Source organism: Callithrix jacchus, chromosome 9, assembly GCF_049354715.1.
Source record: "Callithrix jacchus isolate 240 chromosome 9, calJac240_pri, whole genome shotgun sequence".
Taxonomy (NCBI): Eukaryota; Metazoa; Chordata; class Mammalia; order Primates; family Cebidae; genus Callithrix; species Callithrix jacchus.
In genome coordinates, this window is record NC_133510.1 from 65,420,670 (window position 1) to 65,440,216 (window position 19,547).

At 48.8% G+C, this 19,547-nt stretch overlaps 2 long non-coding RNA genes across 3 annotated transcripts; one reads left to right on the forward strand and one right to left on the reverse strand.

The window, feature by feature from the left end:
• Positions 1-2,334: 2,334 nt before the first annotated feature.
• LOC108593153 (uncharacterized) lies at positions 2,335-8,754 on the reverse strand. The gene is made up of 3 exons (XR_001913528.4): positions 8,175-8,754; positions 3,360-3,460; positions 2,335-3,271 (listed from the first exon to the last, which is right to left on the reverse strand). It is a non-coding gene; the product is annotated as an uncharacterized LOC108593153 (long non-coding RNA).
• Positions 8,755-8,858: 104 nt separating this feature from the next.
• Positions 8,859-19,290, forward strand: LOC103795249 (uncharacterized). 2 transcript variants are annotated; one of them, XR_008473828.2, is made up of 4 exons: positions 8,859-9,048; positions 13,931-14,073; positions 17,870-17,987; positions 18,990-19,290. It is a non-coding gene; the product is annotated as an uncharacterized LOC103795249 (long non-coding RNA). The 2 variants fall into 2 exon arrangements; XR_013521853.1 differs by lacking the exon at positions 17,870-17,987 and having other exon boundaries at positions 18,990-19,289.
• Positions 19,291-19,547: the final 257 nt, after the last annotated feature.

A 19,547-nucleotide genomic window follows, 5' to 3' on the forward strand; every position in this document is an offset into this window, starting at 1 on the left:
AACAGGTAGCTCCTTCTTTAGAGTTTTATACTATGCTGAGTCCAATATTTCACTGAGAGCACCATTGCTCAGAGGCCTTAAAATGGAATGGAGAGGGCTGTTTCCTCAGGTGTCCTGTTGGTGGGGACATTGTCACTCGTTGTTTCAGTACAAGGGCTCTTTCTGGAAGTGTGTGTTCATGCACTCATACACACCCACCCACATACACACCAGGGGCACTGGCGCACTTGTGCAGGTACGCACGCCACCAGGCACGACCTGTCAGTATGCCAAGACTCCAGGTGATCCACAGAAAGGTGTGCACGTGCTCACACACACACACCCCGACAAAACCAAACCGAATCCCAGAACCAAGATGACAAGCATCCGTGACGAGCCTCCAGGCTCTTGCAGGTAAAGCAAGCTCTCCAAAAGAATAGATCAGGATGCCATTCAAGCAGAGGGACTCCTGCGGCCTCCTTGTTCCTTGCATTCTCCTCTGGGGTCAAAGCAATATCAGCATTGGTGAATGTGTGCTCCCAACTGCTATTGTGGGTCTGGAAGGGCATACATTTCTCATGGGGCCCAGGACTGCAAGAAAAAGTAGGACGTATTTATACCGGACTGTGAGGGACACAGAGATGAAAGGACCCAAACATCAAAGGACCCCCAGAAGCTCGGCAAACAGACCTCTGGATCTAGGATCTGTTCTGTAAACAGGGTGTCTTCTCCTTCTGGGAAAGCTCACGGTTGAGCAATCCCTCTGCTGGGGCTTGAGGTGGTTCCATGCTGGGAGTGAGGTGATAAGCCTCCTTGAGATGAAGCCTTGCCTCAGTGGTGGGGGGCACATCTCTGACAGCCTGACCACTCCCTCCCAAGTTATGCATAATGGGATTTAGAAATCCACAGAAGAAAGGGACAGAAAGCCTGTGTGTATGGGGTGTGGGGGCCAGGCCCAGTATTACCCACTGACATGTGTGCTTCCAAATGGCCCCACAGTGGAGAGACGTGAATTCAGGCCTCCAGCACTCGGAGCACTGGGCTAAGGCTGGGGTGTGTATGCGTGGGGATCCTGAGGTTGGCACCTCTGGGACAGTGAGGACAAAGGGGCCAGGAGAGCAAGCAAAACTCTGCCAGAGAGGCCATGCAGGGCTCAGTGTCTATCTGTGGGGAGAGGGGAGATGAAGAGAAATGGTGAAAGGAATAGGAGAAAGAGAAGAAATAAAAATGAAGGCACTGAAACAGAGAGAGCTAACAGATCCACACAAAGTGAGGCCGTGAAACACCGCCTGAGCCTGAGGAGCGGGAGGCGGGTGAGGGAGAGCCTCGGGAGGCCAGCAGCCAAAACAATTGGCCAGGCTTATGGCTGGAAAGGTGGGCAGGACGGCAGGGAGGGGAAGGGGCTGCAGAGAAAATCCTGCTCTCCTGGCATGGGAGAGGTGGCAATTGAACCTGCTTCATCCAGCATTTCCCCTGCTCTTCTCTGAGAGCCCAGAGCTGAGATTGACGGGCCTGCAGCTTCTCTGAGTCCTGGGTGGATTTGAATAATTAAGTCATCTGGATTCTTATGATTTACCATTTTCAATGATAAATAGACAGCGCCCAAGCCAGCCAGTTGGCAAAACTCTGGCTGCTAGTTATAATTTGTCAAGCTGCCAGCAGATTCATGTTTTATGCTAATGGAGGGGGACTCATTGACTAGGGGGAGGCAGTGACCCGGTCAACTCTTTCCTCAGGCACCCCAGAGGTCGAGAGGTCGGGGGAGAAAGGCCGAGGCTGGTATGGATTTTCTGTAAGGGTCAGTGTAATTTTATAATAATTCAGCGGGTACACACACTCTCACATATACTGAGGGTCATGTATGGAGAGGTATGTTCAGATCTGCATGCACCCCCCCCACACACACACTCCCCAGCACCTGTGCAGGGGTCTGGGCCCGGTGTACACAAGCCTGGCACAGGCACGCTTATCTGCCCACCCTCAGCTCACGCACACTCACACCCTTGCTATCACCTTCAGACAAGTGATTACATCAAGGCAAACTCACAGACCTGCTCTTCAGCCTGGAGAAACATGTCATATCACCTCTACCCTCCCGCACAGCTGACTGAGCAGTTTTGGAGGGCCCCACCGCCCACCATCCCAAACCCTTTATTTCAGGCTTTCATGGCGGCAGGTCCCAGCACACGCCTCTTGCTCTTATTCTAACCTTCTTCCAGTGGGGAAAACAAATGGGCCCCAGGGAAGTCCTGCTTATCAACCAGCTGGGGCTGGGTAGCTGGAGCTGGGAAGTCGGGGGCTCTGAGACCCGCACACGGAAAGCTGCAAAGAAAATCAGCTGACTCCGAGCCACACTTTCTTTTCCATTGGTTTATTTGCATATTGGTCCACAACACAGTGAAGCCTCACAGTGGCAAGGATTTTTTTTTTTTTTTTTTTTTTTTTTTTTTTATGGTTGGGGCAAACTGAGGTAGAGACAATGCTTGACACAGAATAGGTACTAGATAAATATTAGTGGAATGAACTGCTGGAGCGACTGACTTTTAAATGGAGCAGATTGTTCATTTCGCTTCTATTCCTCCACCTCAACAAACCTTTACATCCTCACTGGTTTGTGAGGCCAGAGAACAGGTGTGGCCTTTGCTGTGATAAGAAATGCTAATTTTATATCAACTGAAGCAATCTGGCCTCAATTTTGACCCTCAAATGCCCTCAAAATGGATCAATGAGCCAGGGAGGCTTGAGAAGGAGGGAGCATCTGCCCTTCCTCCTGCCCAGAAGAGAATTTGAATTTGCTGTGAGTAGCTTATGGGCAGGGCTGGAAGCTGCAGTTCATTACTGTCAGCAGCTTTGAGGCTGGTGGAGGCATGGGGAAGCATCAGGGGCTTGGGAGAAAACATTTCACTTCCCTGCACCCCACCACCCCAACACAAGGGAGAAAAACACAATAGCAAACTGAACAGAGCAGAGGCTGAGGCAGCAGGGAGAGCCCAAAGACAGAAGCTGCTTCTACCACCAGGCTCCAGGACGCAGCTGTGGCTCTCAGCTCTGCCTGCTGAGATTCCGTATCCTGCGAAGTGAGTCAGGTTCCTTCCTTCCCTGCCAGGCTGGAGTAAGGAGACTGTTCTAGGTAGGCAGTCTGCAGCCGCTCACCAACCTCTGGAACAAGCTGCTTTCCTTCTTTGCAGAGCAGATGTGGATGGTGGTGGGTCTGGCTAATCAGGGGTGTTCCGTGAAAAGATAGCCAAAAGCCAGAATTGCCAGCCTCTCCATTCCAAGGGATAGATGACCCCTAAATGCATCAGGAATAGGGAAATATGCTTTGCTTATTTAAGAGTTTGAGGTTCCGACCTGGCATCATTGACCTCACTCTCACTCACCCTGGGAGAGTAACGGCCTTGGGGGCATCAGCAATTCCATTTTCAGGAGGAGGGACAGGCTGACGGTGGCTTGCAGATGGCTGGGAATGCAGAAGAATTGTCTAGGGGTAAGCCAAGGGGATGTGAAGGTCATAATCATGATTAATACATAAAACCAATTGATTCATCCCACATCTGGTTAGCAAAGCCTACTCCCCATTTCCCCCCTCATTTTTTTTTTTTTTTTTGAGAAAGGGTTTTACTCTGTCACTCAGGCTGAGTGTAGTGGCACAATCTCAGCTCACTACAGCCTGTGCCTCCTGGGCTCAAGCAATCCTCCCACCTCAGCCTCCTGAGTAGCTGGGACTACAACTGCACACTACCATGCCTGGCTAATTTTTGTATTTTTAATAGAGACAGGGTTTTGCCATGTTGCCCAGGCTAATCTTGAACTCCTGGGCTCAAGCAGTCCTTCCACCCTGGCCTCCCAAAGTGCTGGGATTACAGGTGTGAGCCACTGAGCCCAGCCGGCCCCTCCCGATCTTCTTATCCTGCTATTGCATCTGCATAATGAACTCTTGAGGGCTCTGAGCAGAGCCGTTGGAGGTACAAAGATAGTACAAGAACCCCAACTTGGACTGGATGAAAAGGGAGACAGAGAAATCAGAAAGGTTGGAAGGAAGAAGCTAGAGCAAAGAGGGGAGGAAAAACTTAAAGAGCAATGCTAGGCAGTACTGGTCAGAGGCCTCCCTGAGAAGGCACTGCAAGGTTTACTATGAATACGCCTTTCTAGCCAGTGGTTTGGGGGTGCCCCAGCCCATCCTCAAGGCTTACACTGCCCTTGGAAGAACTGGCTGACCTCAGTGACCTGCCCCATCCCACTTTTGGGAGACAAAAGAGTTGGCTCTAAGAAACCCTTGTGAATCAACCAGAGCACATGAGCAGGGCACGGAGAGTGCAGGCCCAACAGGCTAAAGATACCCAGCAACCCCAAGTGATCCCCTCTGTAGTTGAATCTAAAGTCCCCTTACCAATTAATGTCTGTGTGCGTGAATTCAGTGAAATCTACTGCAGACCTAAGGTCCACTTGCCCTGGCAGGGAATGTCTTCCTTCCCTTTCACGTATGAGATCCTTTCTCTGGCTCTTTCAGGATTTTCAAACCCTCTGCCAAGCTCTTGGTAGATGAATCCAACCCCTCCTGGCGTGGAGAAACTCCTTGACCTGGAAGGTGGTTTTCTGGGGCAGGGGTGAAGATAAGGATAGCAAAGGAGGCAGACTTTTCTTCTGACCAATGGAAGAGAATGAAGATCTCACTCCCAGCCCCCACCTTTGCAAAGTGGACCAGGCCTTATCTTCATCCCTCTCTCACGTGCACATACCCAGGCAGGCTCACCCAAACTACAGAAAAACCCTCTAGTGCAACGGGCTCATTTAACAAATGATCAAACTGAGGCCCAAGGTCACAGAACGAGGGCACCTCCAAGCACAGAACGAGGGCACCTCCAAGCCCAGAACAAAGCTGCCCAGTCTCCAGACAGCCTCTGCCAGCAGGGTGGGAATGGAGGCGCTTGGGACCATGGGTGAGGGGATTGAGCCCGAGAGAAGGGGCTGCCAGGGTGGGAATCTGCAACCAGTCCCTGCCTCGCTGGCCTCTTCTACTTCATGAGCAGCTTTTAGAAGCAGATCTTGTCATAGGGCCTCAAGGCCATGTGTCCAGCCTGGCGGGCCGGGCCGGAGGCAGGTAGGGCTACAGGAACAACTCCAGGTAGCTCAGCTGCTTCGAGAAGCCTGTAAGCAGGCGACCGGCCCCTGCCTCTATCTCCCACGTTTCACAGGCCGCCATCACTCAGGGCTGGGTCCTGGAGATGGTGGAGCGGTGGTGGTAGGTCAGGACCCTGGCAACCCAAGGTGAAGCTGGGTGAGGCCCCAACTGGCCTCTTTCTGCTCACACTTCATCTCCTGTTCCCTCCTTATGCTCCTCAGGAACCAGACCCCTTTTTGTTAACTGTTAACCTTAGCTGAGTTCCTGTTTCTCTTTCTCTCTGCCCCCTTCTCCTCACGCCCCTTCTTCTTTCTTTATCTCACTGTATCTTCATTTCTCATTTTTTTCCTTTCTTCTTTTGCTTCATTTCTGCCCTACCTTCACTTTCTCTTTTGCCTCCATTCCTTTCCCTTTCCCGTCCTTCTTTCCATTCCTTCTTGCCCTTGTCCCTATCTTTTCTCCTTTTCTACCTTTCTTTCTTTCTGTCTCCCTTCCGTTTCTTTTTTCTCACTTTTACCTCCCTTTCTTTCCCTTCCTTTTTCTTACTTTTACCTCCCTTTCTTTCCCTTCCTTTTTCTTTTACTCTCTAGCTCTCTCCTTTTATTTGCTGTTTCTTTCCATATTTTTCTCTTTTCTCTTCCTTTCTGCCTTTATCTCTAATCTTTTTTCTGTTTTAACAGGGCACAGACTATCTCTAATCTTAAAAATCCAAACAAACCTAGTCCTGCTTCTTCCTTCTGCCTTTTATCAATATTCCTTTCATGTTACCTCTATCCCAGCCACCCTCTACCCCTGCAGAGTACCTTTCTGTCTCCAGCATTAGGGCCTTTTCATAGCTTTTCCTCTCTCCCAGTCTTTTCTCTTTGTTGTTCTGATTTTTTCCAGTCCTTTGTGCTGTTTTCCTAGACCTTCTTCCTATCTTCCTTTGTTTCTAAATTCCCTCTTGGCAACAGGCACATGGCATAACACTGGCCCCTCCCCAGTTGAGGTTTTTGTCTTGTGTCAGCCCAGTCATCCTTCATGCATTTATTTCTCAATTCCTCTCAACTTGAGACTCAATCTCAAGGGCCTGGGAATAGAGCTGTTTCCCTGTTTTCCCCTACTTGAGAAGTCAGGATTGGGTCCACAGTTCCCCACTACAGGCTTAGGGAAGCCCTGCCAAACTGCTGTCACTCCATCAATCCTAAGAAGAAAGGGGAAGAGGAGAAAGGAGAGGAAAAGAGAGATATTCCCATAGATCTGTGGGATTGGGCTGGGGGGTGGGGCGGGGGGGGTAGTATTGGAGAGGCAGGAGCAAAAAGGATCACATTCATCAAAGGGGGAGTGGGGTAGGCAGAGGACCAGACACACCTCTCAGAGCACACAGAGCCCCAGCAACCTGCAAGAAGACAGCTCCCATGTTTGCTTTGGGACTGGGGATGGATGAGGCCTTCCATCTAAATCCTCTGGGCTGCAGAGGTGTGAAGGGCCACTGGATGTGAGGACAGAGAGAAGGGCTTACATTCGTTTTGAATATCAGTGGCCTCAAAGACCCTTTTTTTGGAAGACCAAGCCAAACTCCTTGTAGGCAGTGCTAGCCAAAGCCCTCCTAAACCACTCAGCTAGGCCAGTCCAACTCTGTCCGGGGCTTGCCAATGAGCAGATGCCGAGCAGGTGCCAGGCTAGCCGCTGGGCCACCAGCAGAAAAACTTCAGGAAGAGTGAAAACAAAGGCCTGGACAGATTCTCGGCTTCTGACCCAGCAGGGCCAAGTGGCCTCTGGAAGTGTGGGCCCAGGAAGGGCCAGAACACCATGGGAATTTTCTCTCCTGGGATCCACATCACTTCCTGGCCCTTTCCAAGGAGTCCAAATGTGTTCTCTGCCACCTGCCTGGCTCCTCCAGCCTAGGGCTCCCCAGGAGGGGCCCAACCTATAAACTAAAGGCACAGTACAGACCCTGCCTGGCTGGCCTGGCTGGACCTCCCTGCCCAGGGACACCACGGGCTCCAGGGTACCCCACACCCCCTCCTGCAGCGGCCTCTGCCCTCCTCCACTTGCCCAAGCCACCCAAGAGCTTCTACACCTTCCTGGGCCTGCCCCTCACACTTGTCCTGGGCCCCAAGTTCAGCTGTGCCCTCTGAACCTGCTCTCTGCTCTTGACTGCCCTTTGAAGAGCCTCTCCATCCCTTCCTCCTGGGGCATCTCTTGGGTGGGGGAGGAAATCTCAGCCCTGGGAGGGGAGTAGGAGCCTCTTTTCCTTGCCCTCCTTTGGGAGCTGGAGAAGACCTGGAGGTTGTGCTAGAGGTGGGAGGGGACACTCGCTGGGTTCCATCTTAGGGAAATGGGTCTCTGACTCAAACTGGATTCATGGGGGGAAAAAAAAAAAAAAAAGATTTTTTGGGAGTTGTTCTTTCTTTCGGGTCACTCCTAACTTAGAATCAACATAAAGTCCCTGGACAGCAGGGGCCTGGGCAGTCCCGGACTAAGGCTCTGGGCGGATCCCCCGCCCGTCCGGCAATGTAGGAAACTAGGGCTGGCGCTGCCTTCCCTTTTTGCGGGGCGCGCCTGGGGATCTCTAAGCGTCTGTCCCTAAGGGCCTGCTGGGGCGGGCGGGTTTGGGACGCAGCTGGGTTTTTCTAGGCTGGTAAAGGGTCCCGACTGGGGAACGAGCACACACGACCTTCTTTCAGAACGGGAAGGGGAGCACCCTCTCTCCCACTTTAACCCTCAAAACCCCAACTCCGCTCCCTTCTCCATCTCCCCTCAAAAAACTTTTCCGAAGTTCCCACAAGTTGCGTTTGAGGAAAGAAGTCGTCCCCCTCAGACTCTGGGTTTCTCGGCCCCTAACCCTCCCCTCAACCCCCAGTTTCAGAAGCAACCCCCCACTCCCCTGCCAGCTGCCACCTTAGTCCCTAAACTCAGGGAGCAAAAAATGCACCTGACAGAAGTCCAGCCCCAGCCCGCATTTCTCCAGGGAAAGGAAGATGAGCGTCAGCCTGCAGGGGAAACAGGGTGGGGTAAGGAGAGGGAGAGACCGGGACGGGAAGACACGCTGTTTTCGGGCTGAAGCGCACTCTTCCCGGGCCAAGCTTACCTGCTCCGAACCAGCTCCTCTAGACTTGATTTCCATCCGCTCAAAAGTTTGTCCTTCTCGCAAACGATTCCGGGAGGGGCGCAAACTCGGCCCTTGAGGAGTGCAAGTGAGCCGGGTACCCTTGAAGGCGCAGGCTCCCGATCCAGAGCAGGCCCGGGGAAAGCGGGACTCGGGGGCACGGTCGCCAAAGTGTGGACCCGAGCAGTGATGAAGAGGGAGAGCGTTCGGGCGCCCGGGCTGGGGCTACCCTGCTAGCGCTACCCTGCTGGCGCGGGACGCCCGGAGACAGAGTGGGCGCTATAGCGGGAGTGGCGAGCGGGCCCGGGCGGGCGGGGGAACTGGAGGGAGAGGTCCCTGGGTCCCTGGCGACGTCTCTCGCTTCCTCCAGTTTCTGCCCCGCCGTTGTGCCCCAGCCCACAACATTCCCTCGATCCCTTCTGGGGCGGCGCTCAGGACCCCCACAAGGCGCAAAGGAAGGGTGAGTGGATGAGTAGCCCCTCCCATCTTAGCCCCTCCTCAGCCTCCACGCCACAGCCCCCCCCACCCCGTTTTTCCCCAGAGCCGAGGGACAGAGAATTGCGACTAGAAATTCGATCATTTGGTACGAGGGACCACGTGGTCAGGGGCTGGCCAATGACCAGGCCGCCCGGGATGAGCTAATAATGGAAGCAATTTGTAACTTTCAGTAGCTCTCTAGGCCTGGGTACCGGAAGGAGGGAGGCGGGCAGAGGAGGGGAGATGGGCACCCCCAGTCTTTCCATCCTCCTCATTCGTCTAGGGGCATTCGGATCCCCTGTTTCTTATTTCCCCTATCACCCAGGCACTGGCAGGGTCCTTTGCCCACTCCTGTTGGCCACGGCGGCTCCAAAGCGAGGTAAGCTGGTCCTCTACCCCCAAACTTCACTCCCCTCCCCCTTTACTGGCACCTGCCAACCACAGCCTCCCTTCCTGTCCCATTAGTCACTTTAAATCGGACTTTGTTTTTCCTCTTAGTTGAAAGAAAAAATATCTTTTTGTATTCTTTTGTGTAACCTATCTCCGACTTGGAGAAAATTTTAATACAAATTAATACTTTTATTGGGGGGTGAGTGGTACTTTCCTCTTTTTCAATCAATTTTTATACTTGCTGCTTTATGGAGAGTTTACTTTTATTTGGGGATGTTAGTTACACTTTATGTCTTCACATGTGTTACTTCTTCAGTGATGAGTTCAACTCCTTTCTCCACATCATCCTCCAATTTTGCTATTTATAAATATCACCTAATAGATTGAGTTTATTCATTTTTCTCCTAGTTTTCTCAGCTGTTACAGAATCACCACAATTTTTTTTTCTCTGTGTGTGGATGAGGTTTTGTGTTGATTCCTCTTTTTGTTTTGTAAATGAATTATTGTTTGGGAAAGTCTGGGGGGGTGTAAAAAAGCTCTCTTGATTAATTCCAACCTCTCTTCTTTTGAAGAACAATCTGCTTGAAATGTTTTATGTATTTTCCTCATTTTTATTATGTTTGAATTTGAGGTATTTTACCTTCTTTTAAGCCTGACTTTTTTTTTTAAATGTGATCTTTTGCATGTTAACCATTGTTAAGGGTTTTATTTTATAAACTTCAACGGTTAGTAGATTTACCTACTTTTCTCTGACCTCCTTTCCACGCCTGCCTCCTCCATCACAAAACCCCATCCCCAGCTTCCACAATCTCAGCTTCCAACTGACTCATCCTCCCCTCTCCTCCCAGACAAGGAGGGATGCCTGGGAAGCAGACAGTGTCCTTCTTGGGTCAGAACCTGTGCTCTGGTTCTAGTTCAGGACACTTCCAGTCCAACCTCCAAGCCGGCAAAACCAGTGAGAGCAGAATTTCTGTTCAACTTTTTCATTTGGGACTAAGTTCTTCCCACTTGGCTGTATTCTGCACAACTCTCTAATACATGAAACTGAATTTTAAATCCTCATCTTTTTCCTAAATTCTAAGAAAAATGCAAGCAGATTGTTTTTCTTCCTTAAATGTAAGCTGTTAGCTTAGCAGTCAGCCTTTTGGGTCTCTTACCTCCTGGGGGAGACGTCTCAGAGAGACACACAGTGTTTATTCTTCCTTTTAGTTTTGGTTAAGGTAGAAGGGGCAGGAATCGGGGAACCCCATGTTGATTTCTGGCTCTGGCTTTGAACAAAGAAGGGTAGAGCTGGTCTGGGGACTCGTCCCTTTGGTCAGTAAGATTTGTCTTAAGAGAGAGTTTGGAGTAAATCCCAGCTCTGAGGAAATTCTTTTTCACATTACTGTGAAGATAAACCATTAAAATGGTGTGACATGGTTTCAAACTATTCAGATTCATCGAAATAACAAAAATAAAATTACAAGAGTAATTCATGTTTCCACAAGATCTGCCTCCAGTGACTGTCCATTTCTCTCAGGGAAACAGAACCCAACTGGGCAGAAGTAAAACTGCCGCCCCTCCCCTCTCGGCTCCCCAGTCACATTGACATTCTGGGCACATTTGGCCCAGCCCCCGTCCCTGTTTCTCCCAAGTATGAATCTAAATTACTATTAATAAGGGGCCTCTCCAAGTTAATTGGCATTAAAAGAATTCATTTCAATTTGTTAATATTAAATGAATGCTCTGCACTTTAGCTCCCTTCTTCACCCTGGATTCCCAGATGAGTGATGGGAAGAGGGGGCAGGGAAGTAGAATGAGGATTTTATTTCTGACTCTCCAGCTTAGCCACTGTGGTGCCTCCCCTGGGGGTGTCAGGCACAGGCACAGTGGGGGCCTGATTGGGGAAAGTCTGACGGTCTTTTTGGGTGAAATTCATTGGTTTCAGCAGGAGTTGTGGGGGAGGGTGGGAAGGAAGCTGAGGGAGAGCGACAGAATGGCTTGGGGGACTTTGTGGGGAGTGGAGGGACTAGGGAGAAAGTGGGAAGGGAAAGAGACAGAGATCAACAATGGTTTTGGAGAACAAAGGTGGTAGGCTGTGGGGGTAAGGCAGATTTGTGAAGAACTGGTGCTAGGAACTAAACAACTCATCTAGAAAGGAAGGGACTTCGGGGATGGGGTGGGTAGGGGGTATTTGAGGCAAAACAGCTAGGGGTTCTGAAACCTTTTTTTTTTTTTTTTTTTTGAGACGGAGTTTCACTCTTGTTGCCCATGCTGGAGTGCAATGGGACAATCTCGGCTCACCAAAATCTCCACCTACCTGGTTCAAGTGATTCTCCTGCGTCAGCCTCCCGAGTAGCTGGAGTTACGGGCGCCTGCCACCAAACCCAGCTAATTTTTGTATTTTTAGTAGAGACAAGGTTTCTCTGTGTTGGCCAGGCTGGTCTCGAACTCCTGACCGCAGGTGATCCACCCGCCTCAGCCTCCCAAAGTACTGGGATTACAAGCATGAGCCACTGCGCCCAACGGCATTCTGAAACTATTCATATTTAGCTGTGTGACTTGGGGCAAGTTGCTTAACTTTTATCTCTGCCTTCGTTTCTTGACCTGTAAAACAGGGATAATAATAATAGAACTTGGCCGGGTCCAGTGGCTCATGCCTATAATCCCAGCACTTTGGGAGGCCAAGGCGGGCAGATCACCTGAGGTCAGGAGTTCGAGACCAGCTTGGCCAACATAGTGAAACCCTATCTCTACTAAAAATACAAAAAATTAGCAGTGTGGTGGCAGGCGCCTGTAATACCAGCTACTTGTGAGGCTGAGGCAAGAGAATCGCTTGAACCCAGAAGGTGGAGGTTGTAGTGAGCTGAGATCGCACCATTGCACTACAGCCCAGGCAACGGTGCAAGACTCCATCTCAAAAAAAAGAATATTAATAATAGAACTTAGGCGGTTATTCAGAATCAGATGAAATACATGTCCTGTGTTTTCCACAGTGCTTGGCACATAGAAACTGCCAGTAAATATAAGCTCTTTTTGTGGCACAGTGGTTAACAGGATGGATTCCACAGCGAGATGGTCTGGTTTCGAATCTCAGTCGTTCCTTATATTAGTTGTATGACCCAGACAAGTGACTTCATCCCTTGTGTTTTAGTTTCCTTGTCTGTAAAATGGGGTTAATACTATCTAGTTCAAAGGCTGCTGAGTCATGTGTACAAAAAGCCTGGAACAATGCCCATCCCACAGGAAACACTATATAAGCATTGGTTATCATTGATATTATTGCTCTTCTGATCTAGGAAGGTCGGAAGCAGAGGCACAGCTGAGCTATTACTAATAGGCTAAGACTGGAATCCGATAAACCCCTTCACTCCTATCCCAGAAGCTAGTCCTGCAACTGGGGCCGCATAAGAGGGCTTAGGGAGAGATCCCATAACCCTGGAAGCTGGGATGTCCAAGTTCTTCCTCTGCTGTAGCTCTTGAGTTGGTCGTACCTCTAAGACCCATAGATTTGAAGTCACTTCTTTTCCCCTGGGAGGACTTCTCCCATTACCAGCCCGTAATGGGAGAATTACTTTCTTGGTCTAATAACTCCCTTTGGTAGACAGCTAGTCCTGGGAGTATGAGTTGCGGGAGGTCAGGTAGAGCAGAGGAGACTAAATATCCTCTATGTACCAGCCCACACACATTTGACCTCACCAGAGGGTGGGGGAGACAGATTCGAAGAGATGAAGTGATCTGACACAGTCCTAAAGCTAGAACTCAGCAGAGTTAGAATCTGAACTCTGATATTCCAATGACAATCTTGAAGCCCTTCCATTGCTGCATATTTTTTGAAGGGAGGGATGGGATACATGTAAGTTTGGGCCAGGACCATGGGGTAGATGGAAAATGGGCGTGGATAGAGAGTTGGAGTAGGAAGTGGCCAAGCAGGAATTTTTCAATCATGGAAGACTTCCTGAAAAATGAGATTCTAGATCAGGGTTCAGATGGTCTGGTAATGAGGAGAGGAAGTAAAGATGAGGAAGGGAGCCATGCATTAGCAAAGAAGGAGAAGAAAAAAGGATTCATGCAAAGATTGGGTCAGAGCAATGGACATGAATTTGATTTGTCCTGGGTTTGCCTTGCTGGCACCATTTATTGAGGGCATACTATGTACCAGGTACATACATAATCACATCTGATGCTCACAACAGCCCTGACAAGTGGGTTTCTTGTCCCTATTTCCAAAAGAGTTCATTGAAGTTCAGAGAGCTTAATCCCTGCTTTAGGTTACACAGTGGTAGCTGGGTTTCCTGGCACCGGAACCCATACCTAGGCTGCCTCTGAGCATGGCTACTGTGTCCCAGTCTCAACTTGCATGACTGGTTCAGGTCCTCCTGTTCCCTCACGTCTGTAGTCACTCCTGGTGACTGGGAATAAGGGGTTAGAGTGTGAGCTGAAACAGAGAGGGAGTGGCAGACAGGCAGTGGGGACAGAAATTCTTCTCACATCCACCCATGTGAAGAAGATGGATAGGGTGACCTCTCTGGAGGGAGTCTTCCAAGCCACTTTCCTGAGACTGCTGATCTTTGGATGAATGGCGGGGACCTGATTGGGTGTGTGTGTTGGGGGGTGTTCACATTGTTTTCTGGGCTGTGGACTTTATTTCACTTCCTCTGGGAAGAGGACAGCTCAGGTGTGGGTTTGAGCCCCAGATGAAGACTGCCCTTTGTCCACTAAAATTTCTTCTTTTCTTGCTGCACGAGGGTAGAGACACCCAGCTGGACACGATTTCTCATCTGCTCTTGTTGCCAGGTGTAGACACAAGGGAATGTGAAGCAAGTATGTCCTAATGCCTGAGGACATTGGGTAAATTCTCCTTTGTGTTCTGACTTTCATGTGCTGGGCAGATGTGCCTGAGACAGGTTTGACCTGGCAACTGAAAAGACATCCCTGAGAGAAGACAAAGCTCAGGTGTGAAAGGAATGTGCATCCCAGCTGACCAGGTGGAACAGAGCTGCCTGCTGTCTGGAACTGCGTCCTCCCAGACTAAGTGAGAAATAAATTTCTCTTTTCTATATGCTACTGTGTTTTGGGCCTTTATGTTATAGCAATTTTGCTGTTGTCCTTCCTAATTCACGTTCTCACACCAGATATATCATTTAAAATTCAAAAGATTACATCAGGCCAGGTGCAATGACTCGTGCCTGTAATCTCAGCACTGTGGGAGGCCAAGGCTGGTGGATTCACTTGGGGCCAGGAGTTCGAGACCAGCCTGGCCAACATGGTAAAACCCCAACTCTACTAAAAAATACAAAAATAAGCTGGGTGTGTTGTGCACTCCTGTAATCCCAGCTGCTCGGGAGGCTGAGGCAGGAGAATCGCTCGAACCCAGGAGGCAGAGGTTGCAGTGAGCCGAGATCTTGCTACTGTATACCAGCCTGGGCTACAAAATGAGACTCTGTCCCCCCCCCCGCAAAAAAAAAGAAAAGAAAAGAAAAGAAAACGGATTACATCAGATCATGGAATAACTGTAATGTAATAATATTTACTGAGCCAGATAGTGTGCGAAGGACTCTATGCACATTATTTAGTATAATCCACGTGACAATCCTCTGAGGTATGTGTTAGTATTATTCCAATTCACACATGAGAAAGCTGAGGTTGAAGGAAGATAAGTTATGTGCCAAGGGATATACAGGAGAGGGTAGAGCTGGATTTCAAGCCCACTGGGTGTGCGGAACTGAGCCTTTTCACCATGGGGGCAAATTCCTCCTGAGGACATAGCTGGAAAAGCCATGGAGACCATCTTGTTCTTGGACAGGCCCCTCTCCAGTCACCACAGGGGCCTGGGACTCCCATTCCTTCCTTCAAAAAGCTCAGCAGTCTACTTGTGTTCATGTTGGGTCACTACACATGGTTTTATTTGAAGAAAGGACCCCAGAGTTTAAATCTATTTGAAAACCCCTGGTAAATTCAGTGCCTGCCCTCTTTTTACAGGTGAGGCCCAGAGAGAGGACATGACTTGCTTAGGGGTTACACACTTAGTTTCTCTGTCAATCTTTCTAAATCTAGGATGAGATCTTCCCACTGTATCAGGCTGCCTCAACAAACAGGGAGGTACAAAAATAACCAAATCCAGGAAGGGGGGCAGTGGTCTGTGTCTCCTCCAATAATGCCATGGGACAGCCAAACCCACTTTCTTGATTTCCCTTGTGGCCCTCCTGTTGGATATCTGCCTTGGGACCCATCTCTTCTGGGCATAAAGAAAGAATGGGCTGCATCAGTTCTCTACCCTCCTTGTCACCCAGATGGTCAAACATGCAAAAGGAAAGGAGAGCTGGGGCCAGAGCCAAGGCAGGCAAAGAGACTCCTCCCTCCAGTCTTTCCACATTTATATTTTTGGAATCTCAGGCTCTCTCCTCCCCCTAGGCTTTCCTAGTAGCCCACCAGGGAGAAGAAGAGGGAAAACTGCCATAAATTTCTCCTATTTATACAAGAAGACAGAGTTTCTTGTGCCAGAAAAAACACAGAAAGGGAGCTGTCAGAGGAGAAGGGACCCAGCCCCATACCTTCTGGGGTCAATTTATCTTCCCAAATCGTGGCTTGGGGGCTACCCTAACATTGCCTGTATGAAATGCAGGCTTTGACTTGGGGCAGCCAGGACAGACAGTGCCTGAGCTTTGTCTCTGATCACTGTTTTCCTGCTTCATCTCAACCTCCCCCTACCCCTTATGCTCTCTTTTTTAAAAACAACTTTCTTGAGGTATAATTCACATATCATACAATTCACCATTTGAAATGTACAATTCAGTGGTTTTAGTATATTCACAGATATGTCAAACCATCACCATAGTTAATTTTAGAACATTTTCATTGCCTCAAAAATAAATCTTGTAACCTTTAGCTATCACCTCTCTATCCCCCCATATTCCTTCTTGCCCTTAGCAACACTAACGTACTTTCTGTCTCTGTAGATTTCCCTATTCTGGACTTTTGTATGAATGGCATCATATAATAAGAGGCCTTCTGTGACTAGCTTTTCATTGAGCATAGTGTTTTCAAGGTTCATTCATGTTGTAACATTAATCAGTACTTCACTCCTTTTCATGGCTGAACAATATTCCGTTGTGTGGATATAGCACATTTTGTTTATTCATTCATCCATTGATGAACATTTGGGTTGTTTCCACCTTTTGGATATTATGATTCTTCCTTTCCTCTTATTCTCTAGACATCCTGGATAGTATCAAATGAGGTCTGTGGGCAAGAATGGGTATTTCTTATATTTGAGAACACCTAATATCCATGAAAGCAGGGTCTTGGCACATGTCTTCTTTCATGTTAAGTACACGTACTAGCTGGAATTTTCCTCCCTCTGTTGTTACTAAGGTAGATCTACTCCCTCCTTTATTAATTCTCCCTTTTTATTATGATTGCTATGTTGATCACTTGTAGACTCTTCAGACTAGGGGATTCAGACTCTTCTCTTGGGACTTCAGAGACACAGAGTATATGAATCAATGTCTTCCCACCAGGAAAAAGTTCCCTGAGTCTGGTCTTAAGTGATTCTCCAGTATCTCACAGTGGAAGGAAGGTCTGTGAAGGCTCCAAAGTCAAGGGAAAGTGATGTTCTTGGAGGTATGACTGAGCCCAGAATCCAGGCCTTCAGTTTCCATGTCCTTGCCTGGCCCATTTCAGTCTTCAGACATGCTTTGAGCTCAATCCAGTCACTCAGCAAGCAACAGACACTGCCTTTGCCCTCATGGACCTTGCAGTTCTAGTGGTGAGAGTAAGATGAATACAAGTGAACAAAACAATGGCAAGTTGTTCAAGTTTCTAAACACTGTTCAGTGAATGAATGAACCAACAACTACTTACTATGTGCTCTGGAATGAAAATGTGAAAAACATCAATCATAAATCACTTTCTGCTACCACTGCCTTTCCTAGTCTGGAAGTCAGCATTCTTTTCCACCCCTTGGAGACAGTGGGCAGATATTACCAAATGTTAGGTAGTAAGAGCTACCACTTATTGGACCAGATATCCAACGAAGGGGTTTATAGATCTCATTGATTTTCGTCCTTTGAATTAGGCATCAACATTTCCATTTTGAAGATGAGAAAAACTGAGACTCAGGGTTTAAGTAGCTATGTGAAATTACATCCATACAGTGAGTGGCAGAAAATTTGCTTGGGACACTGGGATATGTACGTGTTTTTATTCCTAGCACCTCATAACAAATGCCAACATCTCTTCCTGCAGCCCTAGCACAGAGGGAGCTAATCAGTTTCCCCTCATGCCCAAAGGCAAAGTGACCAAGGTGGAGGTGCCAAGGTCCCCTCACAGCCTCCTGTCGAGTGGCTATTCCTGCTTCACGGCTAAGGAAGAGAAGGACCCGTTTTGCTTTCACGGGCTTTTTCCTTCCAGCCCTTGCTGGGCTGCGCTTGTTGTTGTGTGTGGGAGGGACCGTGAGAGGCCTGGATATTGTCAGCAAAAGACTTGAACAAGCCAAAGAGCTGATGATGTTGAAAAGAAGGGGACCTTAACAAGGCAGATAATCAAAAGTTGATGACTGACAGCCCCTTTCGCATCCCTTCACCCCCTGCTACATCAGGCCTCTTACATGATCTTGATGACGATGACGAATAACAAACATTATATATACATTGTGATTTTCACATGCCTTTGTTCACTTCTCACAGAAAATGTGAGAGGTATCCAAGGCTGAACTTATTACAGAAAAAAAGTTTATGGGATTAGAACCTTAATTTTATGTAATGAAATATACATAGTGCTTACCATGGATCACATACTCTCCTAAATTGTTCATAACTTTCTTTTTTTAGAGAGATGGAGGTCTTGCAGCTGGGCATGGTGGCTCACACCTGTAATCCCGCCACTTTGGGGGCCCAAGGCAGATGGATCACCTGAGGTCAGGAGTTCGAGACCAGCCTGACCAACATGGTAAAACCCTGTCTCTATTAAAAATACAAAAATTAGCCCAGTGTGGTGGTGCGTGCCTGTAATCCAAGCTACTCCAGTGGCTGAGGCAGGATTATCGCTTGAACCTAGGAGGCAGAGGTTGCAGTGAGCTGAGATCATGCCATTGCACTCTAGGCTGGGCAGCAAGAGTAAAACTGTCTAAAAAAAAAAAAAGAGAGAGAGAGAGAGAGAGATGGGGAACTTGCTATGTTATCCAGGCAGGTCTTGAACTCCTGGGTTCAAGCAATCCTTCCACCTCAGCCTTCCAAGTAGCTAGAGACTATGGGCCCATGCCACCAGGCCTGGCTCTATCTCGTAACTATTAACTCATCTACTCTTTTTACCACCAGATGAAGTAGGAGTTACTGTTACTCACTTTTTTTTTTTTTTGAGACAGAGTCTTGCTCTGTTGCCAGGCTGGAATGCAGTGGCACAATCTTGGCTCACTGTAACCTCTGCCTCCTGGGTTTAAGCGATTCTCCTGCCTCAGCCTCCCAAGTAGCTGAGACTACAGGCACCCTCTACCATGCCCAGCTGATTTTTGTATTTTTAGTAGAGACAGAGTTTCACCATATTGGCCAGGATAGTCTTGATCTCCTGACCTCGTGATCCGCTGGCCTCATCCTCCCAAAGCGCTGGGATTATAGGCATGAGCCACCGCACCCAGCCTGTTATTCACATTTTTAAGAAGAGGAAGCTGAGGCATAGTAATCAAGTATCTTGCCCAAGGTTGTGCAGCCAGCAGGTGGTAGAGCAGGGATCGTGAGCCCAGCCCCAGCATCTGTGTATAACCACTTCACCAGGTGGGCACATGATGACTACACTTGAGACTCTAGTTTGTTTGTCTGGTGCCCCCCCTTCCACCTGCCTCCCTCAGACTTTACGGCCCATTGGAAAAAGCAAGCCAGGGCTGTGGCTCCCAGGGTGACGATCCTTCAGCTGCCTCCTTGGCACTGTCATTCTCTCCTTCCATCTCTTGCCAAGGGCTGCAGCCGGGAATTCCACAGACGGTTTGCCATGGATCAAGATTTCTCCCGAGAAAGAGCTCACAGGAAGGCTGCAGTGAGAAATGAAGTCACTTGCTACTCCCCTTATTTCTCCATCAGGAGGATGAAGTCACCGCACATTTGAGTGGGTGCTATCAAAGCGTAGCCTCTGGCCAGCATGGAGACAAACGTGGGCTGTGTGGCCCATGGCTGAGTGGCTGCAAGGAAATCTGAGATGGTAGATGATTGAATTGATTGAAATAAAATTTCTGCAGGAGGGCTGCGTGTCATTCATTCAACAATGCTCCCTGACCCGGGCCCAGGGCTGTGCACATGAGCTGCAAATGGGTTTGTTCATTCGTTTACCTATCTATTTGCTTATTTATTCAATAAATTCTGATTATGCCCTAAGAGGCACTGTGCTAGATGTCGAGGATGAACAAGACAAAATCCCTGCCCCACAGGGGCTCACGCTCTAGAGAGGGCGGTGGAAGGAATATCCACAGTGATTTGTATCATCTGCTGAGGAAAGAGAGTCATTTACTATGACCATTTG